This window comes from Corvus kubaryi, unplaced genomic scaffold, assembly GCF_017639235.1.
Source record: "Corvus kubaryi isolate FWS band 111438036 unplaced genomic scaffold, C.kubaryi_AGA036_p1.0 37352, whole genome shotgun sequence".
NCBI lineage: Eukaryota > Metazoa > Chordata > Aves > Passeriformes > Corvidae > Corvus > Corvus kubaryi.
In genome coordinates this window covers 1,967,702-1,989,080 of record NW_024581114.1, presented here as the reverse complement: position 1 = coordinate 1,989,080, position 21,379 = coordinate 1,967,702, and the positions used below count along the sequence as shown (strand labels likewise).

Genomic DNA, 21,379 nt, shown 5'->3' with positions numbered 1-21,379 from the left:
GTTGAGGGGGGACTGGTTAGGAGGGAGAAGAGAGAAGAAAGAAGAGAGAAGAGAGCAAATGGACAGTTTCTTTTGAAAAATTACAAATAAATAACTCCCCCACTAATGCCTGCATTCCCACGTATTTTAAGGAATGAGCACCCTTTTTTTTTTCCCTCCACACTTATTTGCATTGTTAATGGCTGGCAGGGCAATATTAGGCAATCTTCACCCTTTTTTGCTATTATTGGAAAGAAAAACATTGTAAAATATTCATTTAATTCCTAAAACATCTGTCCTCCCTTCATCTTTTGGCAGCAGGAATCAGATCATATGATTCCATTATTGGTTTTAGTCATTTATCCTCGGACTCCAAGGAGACAATTACGAGCCAACTCCACTGAAAGCAGATACTCAGGGTTTTAAAAACCTTTGACAATTCAGTGAAGCTCTCAGACCTGTAATTCTGGAGCTGCAAACCCAGGATTTCAACACTCTCCTGGATCTCCAGCCCCAATGGACAGACTGGAATCCAGGCATTATCTTTGGTGTTCCACAGAGTCCTGCAGGGAACACTCACTCAGCAGAGCTCCAGCTGCTGGATCAGCAGAGAAAGATGCTGCAATAATTTTATCTGTACATTTGAAAGGGCAGGATCTTCAGGAAATGACACTTAGGACATCCCAGAAATCCCAGGCAAGAATTTCTGCGCTGAGCAAAAACCACGTGCAGAATTTCTGCACAGAGCTTTACAACTCGGGCAAAAATCAGGCATTAAAACCTGCCCTGAACGGGAGGTTCTGTGCAGAGGAAAGGCTTGGGGGACTGCCTGAACCTGACACGTAGAGCACTGAGGAGCTCCTGCAGTTCTGCACTGACTGGTTCAGCCGCCCTTGCGATGGAGAAGGAGCTCCCTGGACTCACCAGGACAAACCCAGGCGCCCCATCCCAGCTCCAGCCTTTGCTGCAGCTGAAGGGAACAACTTCCAGATCTGTTGCAACTTGATCTACTAAATATAGCCCTGAGCTATGAGGCAAGAGAATGACAGATTGTAATTCCCAGCTTGCTTTGGGTAGCAATCAGCAGTGCCAAGAACATCAAAGACAGCAGCAGCCACTCATTGCAAATATCGCTGTTTTACAAATCATTATTTGTAGTAAAGAGGCGGCTCCTTTCAATCCCCGGCAAGGAGAAGCAATGGAGAAGGCAAAAAGGAGGGATAGGAGTGGTTGCAGCCGTTTTCTTCAGTCTGAGGCCAACTTTGCCATCAAGGAGATGCTGTTTGCACGGATTTGGAAGGGAGGGCAGGACAGGCAAGCGCTGCTGCCTGCTTTGGGAACACATGGAATATTTGGAATTAATACACAGCAGCTGGAGATCAGGGTGGAGACCTAAGTTCACAACCCAAACCAGCATGGCAAGGAAAAAAAGGTGATTTCTCCCAGAGACCTCTTTCCTGAGGTGAAGAATATTGGCACTGGATGTGGTCCACTGTGGAGATAAATCACCAGAGCTCTCAAACTGCTGATTGTTAATGGACTCCCTGCTTGAGAATAACACCAAAGACCATCTGACAGCAAGACACAGAAAAGGGGATGTTTATCCTCTTTCAGAAAAGGGGATATTTATTCCCCAGGTCACATCCTGCCTCTTGGCAGCCCTGTGCCTGTGTCAGGTTGGAAGGCACAGAGCCCCTGTTCCAGCACACACAACCTCCCATTGAACTGAGGGTCAGGGAGAAGAGAGCAAACAAACACCTGGCCACAAAGGCACCACTCAGTGAACAAAGCTGACACTTCCAGGTCACAGCAGGTCTGCCTGCCTGGGTCCCACCTCCACACATTTTCCCCGTGGAAAGGGAGAGCATGCTCTGCCAGCACACCAACAATTTATAGAGATTTTTCTTCCGTATTCGCAGACTCCCTCTTCCCTGCATTCCAGAAAAGTCTCCATGCACAAAACATCCTTTAATTCATCCTTCAAATGTATCTACCAGGTGGAAGGAAGGTAAAAGAACACAGGGAGCAGCTCAGGCAAGGTCACATCAGAGCCAGATCATGAAAAACACCCCACTCTTTACTCCCAAACACCTGCTCTACCCCATCAGCAAAGCCCCCATTATCCCCTCCACATCTATGAGTGCAAAAAAGGGTGAGGAAGTGTGGGGAAGGGGAGGAGGGAACAGCTCCACAAGCTCACATCCTCTGCTTTATTTGACTTAGAGGAGATTTAAGCACTAATTACTAAATGAAACAATCACTGCTGGTAGCAGCCCCTCCTTCCTCTGGCTTCCTGGAATTGTGTCTGGATCCTCTGGCTTTCCTACCAAGCTGCTCTGCACAAATAGGTGTTTGTGCCTTTCCCAAACCCAGTGCTGCTCACCCTCACACCTCACCTGTTTCTGGGACAGGTTTCCCTCCCAGCATCCTGACTTTTTGTTTTCTTCCAGAGAGGATTTTAGCCAGAAAACCAGGGATTGTTGAGGCTTAGCCTCCCTCTCATCCCCCTGCAAAGCTGCCTCAGAATATCCACTGATTCCACATGAACTGGGATATACCTGCTTCCAGGTGAACCCCACAAACCTCTCATGGCTCTGATTCATAAGCATTGAGATAATTGGCTATTAAAGACTGGGTTTGATAGTGTTGCATTCTGATTGCATCATGGCTGCCGGGGAGAGACTGCATTCCCCACAATTAGCTGGGTGATTTTTCATTCCACTCAGAAAAATGAAGTTAACAAGGAAAATCTCCTTTCCCTCCAACACCACACACATGGGAAATGCAGGGTCGAGACAGATTTATTCCAGGTTAATGTGTACCACGACACAAACAGAGCATTTCAATGTCCTTTAGCACCAGATTAATCCCACCTTATCACTGGGATCATAATCAAGTCTTCTCTTAATTGTCCTTTACTGATGGGAAAAGGGGAGAGAAGCTTCAATCATTATGAACTTACTTAGAGATCCTTAGAGAGAAGCCAAAGGAATTAACTCTTTGTGCTAAATGTATCTTTTCTTTATTCCTGTCACCTCAAAGGTGATTATTCAGATTTTAGTTTTCATTCATAGGATCAGGTTGGTTGGAAGATAAATCCAGAAGTCATCTAGTCCAACCTTCACAGAGGGTTTAGGTTGCTCAGGGTCATGTCCAGTCAAGTTTTGAGCATCTCCAAGGCTGGATGTTCCACAACCTCTTTGGACAATTTGATTCTACTTTATGAAGCAGCAGTTTTCCAAAAAGCTGTTTCAATTAGCAAAACCATAAGTAATCATAATTGCAATTACTCAACTGGCATCGAAGGCTGCAGCTCTAAAAATAGTCTGGCTGAAGGTGATTAATGCTTCAGTGTGAATCTTTAATGAAGAATTCAAACTTCAGGATTTTTACAGCTGAAGCCAGAGCAGAGAGAGCCTTTAGCCACCATCCCAATGCAGGAAAAGGAATGAAAATAAAGCCACACACTGAATTTACAGGGATAAACACTGGGCTATCATGGTTTTTTCTGGAAATAAGAAAGAGGGGAGGAGAGAAATCCCTTTGATGAGCAGAGAAACACCAGGATGCAGTGCAGGATCTGCAGGAAAGCCTCAGATCTCGTCTGCACCCCGCAGAGCCGGCAGGCAGGAATTGTGTGGCATCATTCCCTCTCTTCCTTCCCCAGGCTCATGCCAATGACTCCTCAAAAGCCCCCAGAGCCACAACAGAACCAGCATTCTCCTTTTTTTAGGTTGTTATTCCTAAACAACACTGCCAATGCTTTGCCTTTCCATACAGGCCCCGTCGTGTGCCAGCTCCCACACAAACCTGTCAAAAATGAGTATGAACACGCCGCCCACAATTACGACAGAAATGACACACCCAGATATGTGTAAGTGACACAACTGTGGGACAAAACCCTCTTCAAAACACTCTTCAAACAAAGATATGCAGCTTCAATGCAAACAAGCTCCTTCTTACCGTTTCTATAGAAATTGTAGCAAGAAGCTGCGTGCGGTGCCGGGGAAGTCACCTCTTCCCACACAGGTGACAAACACATCAAAAACCACTTTTTCTTCATTGATGTAACAGCTGCTGCTCTGTCTCATGTTATTCTTAACCCTTTAAAAAATCTAAACCCGCACTCTCAGTGATTCTGCCTGCAATTAAGAGTTAACACATTCATGTATTTATACCCCAGTTATCCTCTGCCACATCTGATCTTCAGCACCACACTAAACACTTGTGCCCACAGGACTGCCTCTTCCCTGTTTTTTCCACTCCACCTTTATTCCTGCAGGCATATCCAGCAGTTTGTCATGCCAGGGATAATTTATCATCTTTCAGGAGAACTGCAGGATGTTGGAGAGGTTTTGGCACTTTGGTTCTGCACCAGATACTGCCCTAAGCTTAAGCATACGAGTGATGCAAGAATTATTGTGTTCCCTAGGAGATAATCAGCCCAAATCTGCTCTGATTTCAAACACAAAACTTCCCTTTTTATGGCAGTGAGTTGGGACTCGAGGACAACTCAATTTGTTTGGGCTCTGCTCTGGCACCACAGCACTGTATGACCTCGAGGAGGTCAGCTGGCACATCACACTGCAAGAAAACTACAGAACCTCCGTGCTTGAAAGTTCCTTGGAATGCTTAAGACAGACATTTGGAGCAGCAGAAAGCCTCCTAACTTGGTTAGGGAAGCCAGGAATTCTGCTTGAGAACATGAATCCAAAAAGAACGATGGGAGCATGGGAGGGAGGGAGGGAGGGAGGGAGGGAAGCAGAGATTCCTTGTGTGACTCTGAAAGGGGAATTTTGATGTGCAGCAATCCCTTTTTGCCCTCTGCATCATACTCCAAGCACTCTGCAAGGCCCTGTCAGCCCTCAGCAAGTGCAGCACTGCCACAGGGACTCGTTCCAAAAGGTTCCACGTGTTTTGAACCAACTGGTGCTTGGGCTGCCAGCCCAGCTCTGCCTCATCCTTCCATTTCAGTCCAGGGCAGCTCAGCCCCAAGCCAGAAATTCTGCCCCATTCCCTCCAAAGGGGCTCCAAATATGCTGCACTTTGCAGCATCTGCCAGGAATGGCTTCCAATTAAGTATTTTAAAATATTTATGACTGACTGCCCAAGAGCAGTGGCACGCAGGGAATATGATTTGCTTCCGTGCTCCTTAATGAACAATATTTCAATAGCTTTGCTGTGCTCAAGGTGTGAAAATCTCACTAAAATACAGGCATTTGTGGCATTTAAATTGAGATCTACAGAAATGAGTCTGGTTTGATTGTAGCACTGCTAGACACAACTGTGCATGGTGTTATTTCCCACTCCATGCCCAGCTAACCCAGAAAAAACATTACTCTTAATTATGTGCACAGAGAAGCCAAGGAAATGGTTGATTTTTAGAGTCCTAAGATTTTAAATTTCTTTTCCTCAATTCCATCTACTCCCTCAGAAAGGGTTTGGAACAGAACTGGGCAAAACAAGCCAAGCATTTTAGCCACACTGACAGTCTCCTCTCTTTTCTATTAGTTCCCTTCTTTCCTCTGTTCCCTGTATTATTTAATAAATTATTTATGTGCCTATATTTCAATCTCACAGGTGTTAATGAATCTATTCTTGCAGCTGTCCCAAGGGACAGACACATCTCTGCCAGAAAAGCAAGGAAGTCCCAGTACAAAGGGACAGGTCAACACAATCCAAACCTGAACCCAGATTTCCAATGCCTGAGTTACAAAACAATAATTATTAACAGGTCCCCATAAAGTTAAGCAGTTCTTGAAAACAGCTTAGGGAAAAACACTGCAAAAGCAGCGAGCTGCTTGTGGAATGCCCGTTTCAAGCAGCTGGCTGGGATTTGCCTTTCCCCAGGGTGCAATTATCTTCCAAACTCCAGGGCAGGACACTCAGAATAGCACTCAGGGATGTCATTCCCACCGAGCCCGGGCAGGGATGCAGCAGGGTGGGAATCCAAGGCTCTGCAGGTCTTGACCTCGCAGTCAGAGCTGCTCCTTGAGGTGCTCAGGGCTCCAAAAAACCATCCAAGGGCACTTCCCCGAGCCTGTTTGGGAGCTGGGAATTGAAAGGCAAAGTTCAGGATGCTTTTAGCTGCTCATCAGCATCTTCCAGACCCATGGATACCCAGCAGGAGATGCTGCACAACTTCAGAGTGTGTTGGCCATTCCACCTGCCAAATATTCCCAATAAAATTTCTATTTCTGTGCAAGGGAGCTCGGATTTTGACAGCAGAGCCTCCCTCAGCAAAGACATTAATAGGATACCCTTTTAGCTGTGCTTCCAGTCCTTTTGAACTTATTTGGGAAGCACTAAGAGCTCCAAAATTCCCAAGATACCAAGGGCTAACTTTAATTCACCAACACGCACCCACTACTCTGGGACCCCCAGCAAGAAGGGAGTGTGGATACCTCAGCCTGAGCCTGGAATTCATCTGCTCAATATCCAAACGTTTCAGGGTGCTAAACCCAACTAGGTTTTATTTTTTAAATAACTATGTTTTCATCTAAAAACATACTCTCTGAATATTGATGCCTGGGGTAACAAAAAGCCCTCAGAAACAGCCAGGACTTTATTTCAGAAAATGAGTGTTTGTATTAATTTTGCAAAAATTTAATGTCCATCTTCAGCACCAGCCATGTAGAGGAGACAGGTGCTCATCCTGCTGATGGAAAAGGAAGGAGGAGAAAAGATTTTCCTGGAAAATAGTGAGGGAAAGGTGAAATGTCAAACTACAAATGATGACTCTGGCTGGAGCTGTCCTTCAGGAATCAGCTCCAGAGCAATAAACTCCAGGGATGAGTCAAAGGGCTACGTGGAATATCACATATTCCATCAACTCACTGCTCCCAGTATGGAATGAAGCACCTTTCTGGAGAGGTGAAAATCACTCACTGAGGGCCAGCAGAAGGAGAATGAGCTGCCTTAAAAACATGTCCTTGCTTGTCACTTTTTTGGTCAGAATGACTCTCAGTCCTCACAAGGAAAGCAAGTTCAGCCTCAGAAAATTGAGTATTTTTTCCAATCAGCTAAAAGTGAGTTTATTTCTACCACTGGGCCTGGCAGCAACCCCAGACCTCTCATTCCAACAGTTCAATTCCTTTTTAATAAAAGTGTCACACAGCCACGACAAACTCAGTGCCAAACAACACAAACCAAGAAATGTTAAACACACTTGGGCAAGATAAAAATCGGTTCTTATTCCTCTGTCAAACGCTCCTTTTGTGCTCTCTTGAAAGCACCTCATTACAATAATAAAGCTGGGTCAAAAAACAGCCACAAGTGTTAATCAATACCTCACAGGAATATTATTTACAGCCAGGTGAAAGTAACTGCTAACAAAGAGAGGAAAGCCAGCCCAGCTACACCAGGAATAACCACATTATCCACCAGTGCTCCAGATACTTGGGAGAGAAAAGAAACTGTTGATAAATTTATTTAGTATGGTCCCTATTCAGAAACCTCCAACACTTCTTAGAGATAATATCTCTCCCCCCTAGGTTATTTGTCTAGACATATTTTCATTAAATGGCATCATTCTGGTCACTGATGTGGTGAGAATTATTTAGTTTAGTTTAACAGAGGGCCTTTGGTCCTTCCAGAAGCCCATGACAAGCCGGGTGTGTGGTGCAGGGGATGGGACAGCTCCTGCTGCCTCCAGCCCTGGATAAAACACGGGCACAAAGGCGGAGTCAAACACCTCCAGGACCTTCCAAGCACACCCAGAATTACACAGAACACCCTAAAAGAGTCTTTATTTTGTGGGGAGCCACCGGAAGCCTTCCCTTTCCCTGGCTAGTTCTTTGTACAAGTTTAGGAAGTGCATCCCAGAATCCCCAGAATTTCCAGCGAGGCTCAAAGGCAGCCCAAGGAGGGGCAGAACAGGAACCCATTTCATGTTCCAGCTGTTCCACACATGGCCTGGGGAGTCCTTGTGGACAAAGCCCTCTGGAATGCAGATCACGAGATAAGGTTGTGGTGTCTGCCCCTTGGAAGTTTGGTCTTCCACAAGGAAGACCACAGAGCCCCTTCAACATTCCCTGGAACAGCAACACTGCAGGACAGACTCCTCACAGGATGAAAAACTGGGTTCAGACCTCTTGCCTTCAGAGCAGGTAATAAATTCCACCCACACTTCAACTTCAAAGTATAGCTGGACCTACAAGTTTGTTTAGGCATTAAAAGAGAGATTCCCAGCTTGTCACAAAATCCCAAATCAGATATAAATTAAGGAACAGGGAGTCTTTGGATGCCTGTCCCTATGGGACTGTGGTCACTCTTGAAAGGTTTTCACCACACAGTGAAAAATCTGTGTTTTCACCATGGGAATGGTTTTCCAGCAGAGAAGTGAAACAAGTCCTTGGCAATAAATGCAATCCCTCAGCCCCACATTCACGTTGAGGCATGGATTTGCTATTCCAAGCTATACTACAACACATTTTCACACATTATCTATTATTTCACTAAGAAAAACAGCAGTTATAGCACAGATTGCATGGGCTGATGGATTATAGTGTCCATCTAAACACGGACAAGCCAACCTCCCTCCCTCATTTCAGGAGTGGCCCCTTCAGTGTAGAACTGGTAAGGGAAAGACAGAGATGTTATTTCATGCATTATTGTGCCCCTGAAGAGCTATGAACAAGAAGAAAACTGCAGTGCTCAGGGACTCACTTGAGTACCTGACACAGATCTTTGAGTTCTTTAGAATTTGTCCAAGCTATTCTTGTTCAGAGCATCCTTACAAGATCCAGCAGGACACAGGAATGCTGTATTCCAGGTGGATCACAAGCTTTTCCATCAGATCACCAACTCCTTGTTCCTCATCCAACAAGATACATTTGCCAACAGCTCTTAAAGTCACCCATTTAAGGGAAACAAAAATTATATAGGTCTAAAACCCTGAATCATTCAGCTAAGACAGGGAGCAAGAACTGCCACAAATGCACCAAGAAATGGTGCTCCTCCAAATATTCCTCATGGAACCATTATCCAGGAGCTGGAAAAACACACAGGGAGCTTGTTCTGGGAGGGGCCCCATGGAAATCTTCCCCTGCCCAGCTCTGCCTGTTTGGTTCCCCACCTCCCACTCTTTCAAAGTAGTTTCAGCAACCTGAGAGAAACAGCTCAGATAAAAGGGGCTGGGATTTTGTGCATCACAGGGAGAGAACTGAACCTTTTCCATATGCAAAGGGAGAGCAAAATGCAAACCTTTCTTTCCAAACCTGCACCAGCCCAACTGCATTTGACTTCTAAATGAGTATTTCATGGAATCCCAGAAGAATTTGGGTTGGAAGGGACTTGAAAACTCATCCAGTTCCTTGCCAAGGGCAGGGACACCTCCCACTGTCCCAGGGTGCTCCAAGCTGGCCTTGGACACTTCCAGGGATGGGGCAGCCACAGCTTCCCTGGGAAATCCATTCCAGGGCCTCCCCATCATCACAGGGAAGAATTCCTTCCCCATACCCCATCTAAGCCTCCCCTCAGTCACTCTGAAGCCATTCCCTCATGCCACTACATGCTCTCAAAAACTTTTGTAAACATACTATTTGTAGCTTTAAATACAGAATCCAACAGCACTTTGGCCTTAATTTTCAAGTGTATTAATGTGGAAGAAAGTGGGGAAACAAGGGGCCCATTTATTAGTTTTAATGAACACATTCACCCCGAGAAGACTGAGCTTGAAACTGGGAAGAAATTTTAAGTTTTCCCTATTACTGGAGTTGTTAGAGTTGCAATACCAGGCTGGATTTCTGTGGAACAGGCTGCATTTCTGTGTCTTAGGCCAGATTTCTGTGCGTATTTCTGTGTCCTACTCAGCCTGGGACACACAGCAGGGCTGCAAAACATTCCTCACAAAGCCTATTAGAGAAGCAAAAGCCATTTGCCACATGAAGTTCAAACTAATGAGAAGATCCCAAACTCATTGTGCTGACAACCACCAAAATCCCAAAATCTACAGCTCAGACTCAGAGCAGTTTTTCAGGAGTCAGAGCAGTTTTTCACAGGCCAGACTCTGAACTGACTCAAGCCGAGCTAACACTGGACCAGCTAAACCCTAAAGTTTGATTTTCTTGCTGCTTTTTGTTCCAAACACAGTGCAGAGCATCTGAACAGCTCCAACTCAGCCAATCCACCCCTTAATCCTCCACAGCTTCCTAAATCCTACTTTTTGCAGGATACCAATAGCACCTCTCAAGAGTGAAACTCCACTTTGTCACTCCCTAATTCCGAGTTCATTGAGACATTTATCCTGCTCCTTGGCACAGCCAGATAAGGAGAGACCCAATCCCAGTGGGTTTGTAATCTGCCTGTTCTTTATTACAGCTGTGTTCCTATCTTTACTCATTTTCTGTCAGAGGCTGGGCAAGACCAGCAGCTTTAGCAGCAGCACTTCCCAGTGGTTACCCAACCAACCAGGGGCTGATTTCTTAATTACTGATCCCTGGAGCCTAAAAAGAGAAACAGAAGCTATTAAAAGGAGACAGCAGGGATGAGAAGGAGGGCAGGGGGGTGGTGGGGATGGGAATTAAACACAGAGCAGTTGTTTAAATTAGCCCAAAGACATCCTGAGTGCCTCATCCTCAGGCAAAGGTCTCGCTGGTTAAAGCCAGCATCCAATAAGCCATCAAAAATCCCTTTAAAATGTTGGTCTGGTGGGGAAATCACAAATACAAACTAAGCAGCTCTGTCCCTCATAGGATCTTGAAGACTTTAGGACAACTTCAGTATCTCTGAATTTTCTAAAGCAGGTATCACCTCCTGAGCATGTCCCAAGCCCCTGTTTTCCAAAGGAAATCTGGCCCTAAGAAAGCTCAGGTTTAATAAAAGTTCAAGTTTTGTATCCTGCCTCACAGAACACCTTCTGCAAGCTGACATCTGCACTTACAGCTGAACACTCAGGAGAGTAAACCACATTTTGAGAGGAATAATACATTTTCAAGAGCATTTTGTTTTGCATTTAAATTTCTATACCTGCTATCCTTAGAGAAAAGGATGCCTAAGGACTCCATGAGCTGACAGATGTGCACATCTCTATTGGTTTTATTTATTTTACCTGGCTGCTGCACATAAAATGAAAATATCTTAAAAAACAGGAACATGTCAATGTGAGAAATCTGCCAGGAAAAGTCAAGGTAATTCTAGGACTACTTTAAATGAATTTTTAAGCAAATGCAGTTTTCAAGAGCCAGGTTTTCCAGGAGTTGATACCATTTAGTGCTGTTCCACCATCACTTAACCTTACTGGGTCCCCAAAGTCATGGAAGTTGACAAGGATATCCCACTTGTGCACAGTTCTGAATCCATTTCCTGATTTGGATGACATTACTGCAAAGAAATCAAAACCCAGAGAGCTCTAATGATGATCTTCAGGCTGCTCAGAGAGTTCACAGTGCCCCAGTTCTTAACTGACATCTCCTAAAGCTTCTCCTCAGTTTGGGAGCCAGGGACAAATCACCACGGCAAGAAGCCCTGGGGACAAAGGGAGAAGGGAACAATAAGACCCAAGAGTTTCTAGGACGATAAAAAAGGCTCATTTTTGCTTAATTTGAAGCAACACATTTTATTGGAATGACAGTGATAGACTCAAGGTTGTCAAAACCAATTCCATCCAGGAGCAATCACTGGAAGCAACCTTTAGTCAGTTTGCCAGGCTTGGCGAAATCATGATGTCATGAATTTGTTCTTGTATCCAGCAGATCCCAGGCCATGGGCACAAAAAGTGATTTTTAGCTTCTACTCACTCATTTTCCAGTACTTTCACTTTTATTCCAAGTACGGAAAGATGTGTGCAGACCAAATGTGCAGAGGTGGGGATCAAATCTCTTTCTTTTCAGCTAGTTTTACTTTTAAGCCCATTATTTGCTGTTCCATCATCCTCTCATTCAGCAAAAAAAACCCCAAACTCCTCCAATTTTTTCTGTCTTTTTGTTGGTTTCTTTTTACTTCGCTGCAATGGGAATTCTCCAGAGTAAGGAGTGTTTTCTTACCAGGAGCTTACAAAACATGACACCCACCTCCACCGAGCAAACCATGAGTAAACCTGCTGCATTCATTTCTGACCTTTTTTTTTACCAGTGTGAAGAGCAAGTGCCATGAGCAGCAGGCCACAGATGTCCCCACAAAATTCCCTGTCAAGGAGATGCCTCCTAAAACCTCAGTCTCAGCCATCTAACATCCCAAATTCCCAGTTCTTTCCTCGCACTGCCTGGTGTTAGTCACACAAGTGAAGTCAGCTTGGCACAGGGACTGCAGAGCTGCCCTGCAGCAAAGGATAATTCACAGGAGCATTATCTGCAATTCACTGGCTTACTGGTAATTTGGGCTGAACACTAGGGAGGGTTGGGGGGAGTGTGAGCAAAGACAAAAATAAGCAGATGACAAATTTGCTTATTAGCTACACTGAATATGAGATGCATTAAAAAACGTTAAGGAGGGAGGAGGGATGAAAAGCAGGATGTGAAAGAAGCAGGAGCTGGAACAGCCTGGCTAATGTCAACCATGAAATGCAACCCCTGCTGTGACAATTTGAAAGGCAGAAAGGCAGAGTTTTTAATATTAACTATTTGATTGCTCCACTTCAGATGCATCCACCTGATAGCACAGCACTTCCACATTCCCTCCAGGTGATTTTTACCAGCCAGAGACCTCAAACAGCACCGAGAGCAACACATCAATTCAGTCTGCAGTGAAAACTTGACTCGAGAAATTACAATTCCCCTTCACTCGGGACACACCTGAGCCATTGCGAAACCATCAATCACCAAAAAGCTCTTCCCAAGGCTCCAGCTGCTCAGCTGGCAGGGCCAGGGCTGAGTTTCCCTTTCCTCCCAACCCTCCCAGCCCTGGGAAGGCACATCCTGTACCCTTCCAGGATTAGCTGCCAGCGCCACTGGAGCCAGGGAGGGTTTTTGCATACACTGAAATCAGGAACTCGTCGAGCGTGTCTGCTTGCTCAACTCTCTGCAGTGACTAAGAATCCCCACATGTTTGCCCAGGACATCAGAAATCCAACCTCTCCCTGGAATTCAGCATTCAAGCAGCACCTCTGCTTACAAACAGCACGGCTGAGCCAGAGATTCCTAAATATTCATGTTTTCTGCACCACTCCTACCCTGCCATTACTTGCTGTGCTTAGGTCAGGCACTTCTTTGCATATTCTTCTGTCATATTTTTATTCGTATTTTGTCCATTCTCCCTCCTGATCTCTGTACCAGGCAAGGCTCTGGCTTCAACTAATTTTATTCCATTTATTTTAGTTTTATTCCATTTACTTTAGTTTTATTCCATTTACTTTAGTTTCATTCCATTTACTGCACCCTTTTTAAATTTGGGCCTGTAACTAAAACAGGCCATAAATGACAACTGGAAAGAAACATATTTTACAAAAAAAACAGCCCCAAGAAGTCTTGCAAACACACCTTTTTTTACTAGTTCTTTCTGTGTTGGCAAATTATTTTATTTAAACATTCAACCACAATAGTAAAATCAATGGAAAATGGGTAGAAGTAGATCATGAAGTTGATCAGTAAAGAGAATTTCTGGCAAAAAGCAATGGCAGCAGATATTTAATTTTAACATGTTCACAGCCTCCTCCAAGGGCACAACTCCTGGACGTGAATTAGGATAATCACAAATTTAACTGGTTGTAATCTCAGGGATTAAATCACTTACTCAAGATCAAATCCAGAGTAACTGGAAGAGGGAAAATTGAAGCCAGACCTCAAATCCCAAACTATTGCCTCAGCCCACAGAGTCCTTCTTCACATTCCAGAGGGAAAGCAGAGAGAAGTCATTTCAATATTGCTGGTTTCGAAAGAGATATAACTAAAAAAACCCTCTTATTTTGAGATAATTTTCCAATCTATCTGTTCCTCTCCAACTTTGTGTGACAAATTCTCGATGTGAACAGCAGAGAGTTGTGAAAACACAAGCTCTTGTCCCAGTTCCCACAGTAAGACAGGTGTTAACAAACACTATTTGCACACCTACAAAGGATTTGCCAAATGTTTCCACACCTCACAACTCAAAAATCCACAGGCAATATTTATATATTTAAAATATATTAAGAAATTAAAATCTGGAGGGTCTTTTTAGGCCTGCTCCTCCCAAATTGCTAAAGAGCCCTTACAGGACACTCCATCCAAAACCAGAGATATTTCGAATATCATCCCACACGGTTTTCATACTTTATCTTACCAAGGCCACTGAAATAACCAAAAAAATGATGGTTATTCCCTCAGTTAATTAGATTTCACATGGAAATGAGCCACAGCAGAATCACAGGGCAACTATTTAGGTCGTTCCTTGCCCAAGCCCTGAGAATTCCTCTGTATTTGCTCAGCAGCCTGTCTGAACTGATTAAACTCTGCTGCAGGAATTGCAGGAGGAGCCTCCAGCAGCCTCCTCTGAGAACTGGGACCCCAAACCAGCAAAATTCACCTCCACACACTCATTAAACCACAGTTGGTGCTTAACTAATTACTTAATGGCATTCCAGTGGCAGGGCAACCCAAATTTTCTTTTGCTAAAATCAAGGAGTGAACAGATGGGAAAAAGCAGAGCTTGGATATCAAAGCTTTCCATGCATAAATATGATGGAGATGGAAATCTTTTCTGTTGGTGCTGGAAGAGCTGAAGGCTAAAAGGAGATCCAACCACCCTTCCCTTAAACACAGAAATTCTCCACATTCCACTCCCTCTCCCCAAGCATTTTCTTAGTGCAAAAAGCCTCCAAATCTGGTGTAATTTCCATGTTACACACATTTATACCTCAGTTCTGGGGTCTTAGTGCTTGGGGCATCTCCAACTGTCTTTCCCACCAAAGGGATTGCTGGTATCCTACAAAATCTGGAAATACATTGGTCAGGATCATCAGAATTAACTATTAATTACTGAAGAGTTTGAATCAGGCCCTTTGGGAACTATGAGCAAGAAATGAACACCTGTGTAAGCACAGGATTAAGTATTTGGATGGATTTGCTTCTGAGATTTAGGATAAATAATAAACATTCAAGAATTTGATTAAATTAATCAAATTAGGGTTTAAAAGCTCTATGTGTCACCAATTTCCATGTGCTCTCCACAAACTGCTTGGACAGCACAGCAGTGGGGCTTTAGGAGGAGCCCCTGCTCCCATCCCACACTTGGATCATCTGGCTCCAAAACACACAAATATTTCTGTTACTGCCAAAAGACAACCACCAGATGAAGCAGCAGCAGCAAAATGAGCAGATTGCTGAAGTACTGGATACCCTGGAAAGAGCACCCCAAGATGACAAAGCACCTTGGAAGGTGAAAGGCTGGAAATTCTCTATTTTTCAGCAAAAATGGGGGTTTATTTTCACTACATCAAGTTCTCACACATGGAGAAGACAAAGCAATCAGACCAAAACATCCTCCAGAAATAAAAATGGTTATGAATATCCTTTTTTCCCCCCTGTCGGAACAACTAAAAAATGGCTTGTGCACTTTCAAAAACCCCTGTATTTCTGCTAGAAACAACAGCTGGCCAGCCCCAAACAGCTGGGTTGCAGTCCAAGGGGTGCCTTTCAACTTAAGGTCATTTTCAGGTTTAGGAAAACCCACAAAAAAATCAGTTTCTAAAAGGATCTTCTCAGGAGCTGGGTGGACGCAGCTCTGAGGTCTGCAGGTTTTTTGGACAGGCGTGACCTCTTCATTTTTTCCTCCAGCAGAGGCTCATCTCCCTGCCAATTTTGGGAGGGTGTGTAAGGACAGGAATTTTTGGTTTTGTGTACTCTCAAAGCAAAAAAGGGTCAGGAAACAGTGGGAGCTGCCATGAACTCAGAGGGGGAAATAAAAATGAGATGTTACTGTCAACAGATGCTGCTTCCTTGAGAATGCCTCTATGAATTTGCCTTAAAACACTGATTTTTAGGCTGATTAAAATCATGAGGAGAAAAATATCTTCCAAAATACTTTAAATGGCTATTGAGGGACTACATCTAATACAGTTTGTACATGTAGGATGTGTCAGCGTGTTCCAAACTAACCTTGGGTAAATCTGTGTCATGGCATTGGAACATGTAATTACAATTTTCATGTATTTCCCTGTCAGCAACATCCTCTCACACAGACATTTTGATTTAATTCAAATTAGGTTTCCAGCTGCAATAGCAGATTTGTGAGTTAAAGTAACAATGCAGAGCAATTTGAAAGCAACATTATCCACTGATAAATCCTTGAACAGGAGAAAAATAAGGAAAAAAAACCAAAACAATTTGAATTCTTGGAGAGGCAAAACTGCTTTTGTGAACACGAATGATGAGATTTTCAGGAGTGGTTTTCCTCTAACTTCATTGGAATTACAGTCAGACCTACCCTAAATGACGATGAAAAAACAATTGCTGAGGTAAGAAAAACAGATGAGTTTAATCATCTGCCCAGCTCCAGCACCCCAACCAAGTGAACAAAAGCAAGCACAGATTAAACAAACAGCAAAAACTGATAGGAGGTCGGGAATGTTTAATTCCCCATTTTCATCTTCCCAGCTGAACTTTTCAGTGCATCTTGTCTGCAAACAATTCTTTGGAACTGGGGGTTGTGTATTTTGCCAAATCCTTAACAAATAGCTGCACTTAAAATGAATTTACTTCTTTTTTTTAAAGACTTCACTTCTTTTTTTTTTTAAAGAAGGGTTTCAAAATGCTGCCTGCTGAAGGCCAGTATGCTCTGACATTACTCAAGATGAGCAGAAAGGATTCATTTGCAGCTCACACACACAGCCCTTGCAGGACTCTTAATTATCACCACGTAATAGCACAATTAGAGCACATAAAACAGACATTCAGCAAAAGATGAGGCACCTGGTTTTTTTATAAATAACACAGCCAGGGACCAGATGCAATCCTGAATATTAAGGAATTAAACTGCATGAGAAATTTCTGTTCAATACAACACAGAAGATTTTTGGTAAACTAGGGGGAAATAATTAATTAATTAATCCTCATGCAAAGGAATGCAAACAAAGGGGCAAATGGAGAGTAACCATGAGCAGGGTTTTTTAAAAAGTAAGTGTAGGATAAATTAATATTAATCTGTGTCCATTCAGAAAGGTCATTCACCTGATGTCCTTTATTCAGTCAGACTACCCCAAACAATCCTGAGACAACAAAATCCTGTGGGCACAAGAGCAAAGCTGGATTTCAAGGAAAAAAGGATAAATTAAGTGTCTCAGGGCACTGCTGCTGTTCTGAGCCTCCTTCTCCAGGTGTTTTTGGGTTTTCAGGAGTGCTCAGCACTGCTTTGCTCACCCCAGGTGTCAAAATAACAGAGACCATCCAAACTCACTCACTCACTCCCCTCTGGCTGGACAAAGGCTGATTTTACCTCCAGGACTCCCAAAATAGGTGGTTAAGTCACCCAGAAATGCCAAACCATCCTCCTCTTCCCACAGGCAAAACAGGAATTAAACTCTCCTAGATACTGCCCTTACTCAATAAAGTTTAATACTTGGCCCTTTACTTCCTCTCCCTTCATTTTTTTCCAAATGAAACCCAGAAATCTCAGCACAAACATCAGAATAAACTGCAATAATACACCTGTAAAGAGTGTTTTATATATGTTACATAACACGTGTACATGTGTTTTGAGTCAGCACCATTAACTGGAACAATCAGCTGATTCTATTAATTTCCCCTCCCATAGGGTGAGGCACAAGAGTGAGGCACGCACCTGCTAAGGAGAGGGAGCAGGGTTTCCTGACTGTAAAATACTGGATTTCAATGATCTTTGGAAGGAAAGCATGACAGGAACACAGAAAGGAGAGTGGGAATTAGCCAGAATTTAAGGAAATCACGGAATTTCACATAGAGATTAAGGCAGGAAAATCTGCTGTTGATCATATCAAGCACAGCATTTCAGCCAAGCACACAGGAACCTCACTGTGGGGAAAAGAGAGAAAGAGGTAACTTAAATTATCAAAACATCCAAACTGAACCATGTCACGACTCCTGAAGGAGATAAAGACCAGAGGAACAGAGAGCATCCCGTAAGTGATGCCACTCACAGAAAAATCACTGTCTGTGTTTCCCAACCACCACCTGACACTGGGGCACAACAGCTGAAATAAATGCCCTGGAAGTCCTGATCAGAGTGATAAGTGGCCAGGTTGCACAAAGCCACGGCAGCACCTCCCAGGCTGCATTTAAATGGGATCTAAAATGCATGAACAGGCTATTTCTGAAAATAGCCTCGTGCTCAGAGGTAAGCAGGACCCAAGTGAAGGGAGGCTGCTGCCACTAACCTCAGCTACACCACGGGAATCTGCACAGGCTTTATTACTGCATGTAAATTAACTCCTTAATTCAACATTTTCATCTGTTCTGTAGCTATTTAGGGTGGCTTTCAAAGCTCTCTGCCTGTGGATCTGCTGGTGCATCTGGATCTCCTCCTGCTTCCCCGCTCGCTCTCCCATGGCAGGCTGGGCTGGTGATAATCCCTCCAAAAATTATTATTAAACAAATCCCACTTAATTCAACCTCCTTCACAGGAAAATTTTAATTAGAGATACAGCCAGCCTATAGATAAATTGCTGAATTTAAATCCTTAATGTTTCCAGGAGCTGTGTGGGGATTCTTAAACCCAAACAAATCTACCTGAGCACTGGGAAAGAAAAAAAAAAAAAAACAATAAAAAGAAAACACAACCCTGAATCCACTCTCATGAGGAGGTGCTCATTAAATGAACAGTAGTAAACTTGTTTTTCTAACTTGTCCCACTGCACATCAGCAGCCACAGGAAGCAAACCAAACCTGATGGATCCCTCGAGCGTGTTTTCATAGCTTTAGCTTTTAATAAATGTAACACACTCCACCCTCAGAGCAGAGCAGGGCTCAGGTTCCAGCAGAAAAAAAAAAAAAAAAAGGGGTTGTTTTAAATATTTAGATTACATTACAGCTGGGACATTAAAATAAGCAGTGGCTTGTACTGCAGACAGATATCAGAATCAGCTTGGTGAAGTCTGTGTCAGCCAGCCTGGTGTGGCTGCAAAGGCTGAGCTCTGCTGGCCTGGGGGTTTTTGTACTTATTTTTTATTCTTTGTGCTACAACTGTGCTTTCTGATGTCAGCAACCAGAAAAGCACCACAGTGCTGGATGTTGGATAAACACAAGCAGTGTGAGTCTCCAGTAAGTTTCTGTATTTCGGTGAGAAAAAGAAAGTAGAAATAAAGGCTATTAGGAGCAGACACAGACCTCAATTCAGCCTATGCCTAACTGTGCCTATGTATTTTGCTGAGTCCAAGCCTAAATACAATTTTTTTTGTATTTCCAAGTCTCAGTTCAATGCTTTAATTACACCACCATCCGTAACATATCCATTTTTTTTCCATCAGGTAACAGTTCTCCAACTTTCTGCAGGTATTGTATCTTCCCTTAGAGCCTGAATTCTCCTTCCCTCTAATGGGCTGCTGATGATCCAGAGACTCAGGCCTAGGACTTGCTTTTTAATAATCCCAATTTCCAGGCTATTATTCCAGATTTATTTGATTGAATCAAGCTGAGGACTTAAGGTCACTTAGGGACACGGTTCAGTGATGGACTTGGCAGTGCTGGTGAAAGGTTGGACCCCATGATTTAAGGATCTTTTCCAAGCTGAGCAAGTGTGTACAATAAAAGCTGGAAAGAGCCACTGAACTTGCACAGCCAGAGCCCCCAGACTCAGGTTTGGGAGCTGTCTCAAAGAACTGATGGAAATTAAGCATTTTCGCAACGAAATCTACTCAACCCTCTGTGGGGTTTTGAGAAAAGCCTTCATTTAAAAGCTTTCTCCTCCCACTGCACGCCACACATTGCTCATGTGACAGAACAGCTCAGCTGGAAAATGGCTCAAAATTCAATGTATTTAGAAAAATCCCCTAAGTGACTTCACCAGGTGTTGTTGGACCAGTCCCAGACACTGTCAGGGCTAGCAGAGCAGGGGAGAAGGGTCATGGATGTCACCCCTGGGCTGTGACATGCCTCACATTCATCCCCTGGCTCAGCCCTGCCTGTTTACACCCCAGAGCAGCTGTCCCAGCCTGACCTGCAGCCAGTTGGGCTATTACACAATCAATCATTCCCCTCCAGCCTACAAGCCAGGCAAACCAGGCCAAAAAGGAGGGGAAAAAAACCCTTTTACAAGAAACCCACTTGTTGCTCCATCTGCTGCTGGCCAAAAGAGATTTTCAGTAAATGTGCCACAGGCACTTGCAAAGGTGTGTATGGTAAATTATTGGGCTGAATGAGCAGCTGAAGCCCCAAGCCATGTGCAAATAAACTCTGTTTTTCTCAGTCTCTGAACAACTAGTCACTGATGAGAGAACAGAGAAAATACAGCAGGTAAACACTGAGAGGACATGAATCTTCAGAAAACCTGTTTTTATTAGTTCTGCCCTCCTGGAACTACTTCCTCACTCTTCTAAAAACACCCTCAGTAATGCTGAGGGTAAAAGAGACAAAATGAAGAGGAGGAGACAGGGATGCAGGTGGGAAAACAAGCACAGAGGAGGAAATTCTACATGGTTTCTTTGCAAAGATTACCTTGCTCCTATTTCAGTGCCAAAGGTTCCATGGCAAACCCCACAAAAGGTTCCAGGCAAATCTACCTGAGCCCATCCTTCAGCTCTGTAACCTGGACATCACCTTGAAGTCCCTGGCTGCTCCCCAGGCCCTCACATCCAACCCCCACTTGGCTCTCCCTAAAGCAGCATTTCTGAAACTTTCCATCTGCACAGCTGAAAATTCTTGCCAGAGCTTTGATCGTTGCAGTTGCCTCAACATCCCCTGGCCTGGTTCTGATCCATCCAGGCTCCCTCTGTGGGCATCAATCCCTGTCACAAAGCTGCAAAGATCATTTTCCTAAACTGTTATTTTTAGCACATGCCCCCCTCTGCACGTTCCCCTGCCAGCTCCATGTTTTCTAAAGCAAATAAGAACCACTCGCCTCGGTTTTATTTTATTTTATTCTGTTTCAAAAAAGACAAACTCCTACCTGTAACTGACCTATATCAGCCTCTGTCACCTGCTTGCTCAGTTTTCAAACAAGGATGGAGGGAGGCATCCTTTCATGTGGCTCTTTAGTCTTGAGAGGGTCTCCTTAAAAACACCAGCAAAAATACCTCATTAAAATCCGTGTTGCAGCAACTACCCCCAAAAAAACCCAACCCAAAACGGTGCCCTCACTACTCCAGAGTGCAGCAGAGTCCACCTAAAAGGCAGAATCCTTTTGTCCAGGCTGCTGCATATCCCTGGATAAGCCTGGGAACAGTTTTCCAAGCACAGAACTCAGCCCAAAAAACTTTCCCTGCTCAGAGTCTGGAACTCTGTGGCTCTGATAACAGAGAGCAGGAAGAAATGAGGCTTCCAGGTTTTTATCTGACATTGCTTTGCTTGCTGGATTTTTACAA

The 21,379-nt window shown here is 43.9% G+C and overlaps 1 protein-coding gene across 2 annotated transcripts in view; it reads right to left on the bottom strand.

Annotated features, from left to right (window-relative positions):
- Nucleotides 1-21,057, bottom strand: part of DVL1 (dishevelled segment polarity protein 1) — a 59,426-nt gene extending 38,369 nt beyond the window's left edge. For both annotated transcript variants that reach the window (XM_042032100.1, XM_042032101.1), the window contains exon 1: nt 20,965-21,057. The gene's annotated coding sequence lies outside the window, so the exon portion shown is untranslated. The remainder of the gene's footprint in view (nt 1-20,964) is intronic.
- Nucleotides 21,058-21,379: the final 322 nt, after the last annotated feature.